This window comes from Pteropus medius, unplaced genomic scaffold, assembly GCF_902729225.1.
Source record: "Pteropus medius unplaced genomic scaffold, Ma_sr-lr_union100, whole genome shotgun sequence".
NCBI lineage: Eukaryota > Metazoa > Chordata > Mammalia > Chiroptera > Pteropodidae > Pteropus > Pteropus medius.
In genome coordinates, this window is record NW_024346771.1 from 8,139,668 (window position 1) to 8,141,536 (window position 1,869).

The 1,869-nt window shown below is 37.4% G+C and overlaps 1 pseudogene; it reads left to right on the forward strand.

Annotated features, from left to right (window-relative positions):
* The first annotated feature begins 1,056 nt into the window (after positions 1-1,056).
* Positions 1,057-1,520, forward strand: LOC120613861 (serine/arginine-rich splicing factor 3-like; annotated as a pseudogene).
* The last annotated feature ends 349 nt before the right edge of the window (positions 1,521-1,869 follow it).

Here is a 1,869-nt window from a genome sequence, read left to right on the forward strand (position 1 = left end):
CTGACATACCCTTGGAGATCTCAAAGACTGCTCACACACCAGGCTGTGCACAGCCCCAGGAAAAACTTGGTCAAAGATAAGATCCACTCTGTTCTGGCTGAAATAGAAGCCCTGAACAGGGAGGGAGTGAAAGCTAAGTCTTGTAAACTGCCTAAAGTTTGAAGGTATGCCTTCTTACACAGAGCCCTTTGGCAAATGGAGGAAGACAAATTTGCAAGGCATTTAAGGAGATCTTCTGACCTGAAATTGCTGACTACTACATTTTACTGACATAGGGATGAACCTGAGGAAGCTAAGCATAAATGAAAACAAAACAAAAAAGTAGCTGACAATTTAGTGGTTTCAATTACTGATAATACAGAACCTACAGAATTAGTCTGGGTAATTCTCTAAACAAAAAAGCAGCAACAATAACTAACAGGGAAAAAAAAATACCAGTAAAGAGGGAGAAAGGATCTGACTAGAATTGCTACAATATATTATCTAAAATACCCAGTGTTCTACAACAACAACAACAACAATTATGACAAATGCAAAAAAATAAGAAAGCATGCCACACATACAAGAGAAAAGAAGACCCAACAGAAAATATTCATGAGAGAGGCCAGATATTGGACTTAGTAGATAAAGACTTCAAAGCAATTATTGTAAATATATTAAAATAACTAAAAGAAATGATGAAAGAATTAAGGGAGAGTATGAGAACTATGTCTTATCAAATAGAGAATATCAATAATAATATTGACTAGAATATCTTGATATTGATAATGACATGGAAATTGTAAAAGTACACTAAATAGAAATTCTGGAGTTGAAAAGTCCAATAACTAAAATAAAAAATGAACTTAAGGAGGCCAGTAACAGGTTTGGGCAGGCAGGAGAATGAATAAGAGAACTTAAATATAGATCAAAAGAGATTACCTAGGCCATTTTGTGGATTTTAGGTTGGTGAGAGCATATGAGGAAGCAGGTGGAAGGGAGCAGAAGACCAGTCTGAGGCCAAGGGTGTGTGAACTTGAGCCTCTGCATTTCTAACCCAAGATCTTGAAAAGCATCATGGATCATAAGGTTTATGTAGATAATCTTGGAAACAATGGAAACAGGGCTGAACAGAAATGACTTTTTGGCTATTATAGAACACTCCAAAGTGTGTGGGTTGCTAGAAACCTCCCGCCTTTGCTCCTGTTGAATTTGAAGATGCTGGAGATGAAGCCGATGCTGTCTGAGAGCTAGGTGGGAGAATACCATGTGGCTGTCCAGTAAGAGTGGACCTGTCCATTGACGAAAAGTCGAAATCATGGCCCACTTCCCTCTTGGGGTCATCATCATAGAGATGATTATAAGAGAAAGAGTCCTCCACCTCGCCACAGATCCCAAGATGAAGAAGCTTCTCCTGTAGCCAGAGCAGGTCTTTTTCTAGAGATAGAAGAGAGAGATCACTGTCTTGGGAGAGAAATCACATACCGATCTGATCTTTCTTTTGGTCTTACCGCTGATCTAGGTCAAATGAAAGGCAATAGGAGACCAGTTTGCAAGAGGAGTGGTATATATGAAATAACTTCATTTGACAGGAGAATGTATGGAAAATTCAAGTTTTGTTTGACACTTTCTAAGCTTGGCACATTTTTAAGATGTTTTAGCTGTTCATATTTGTTTGTCTTGGAACAGTGACACATAAGGATGTAATTTTCTATGGTTTGAAATGGATCATATGAGGCATGTAATATCAAGAATTATTACTTTACAGTGTTCCCTTAAGCAATATTGAATTTGCTTTGAATTTTATTTACTCTTGCATCAACTGATAATAAACCTCTAACTCCTGCACGGTTAAAGTGTAATGTTTAAAATTATGGAAACAAAACTGGA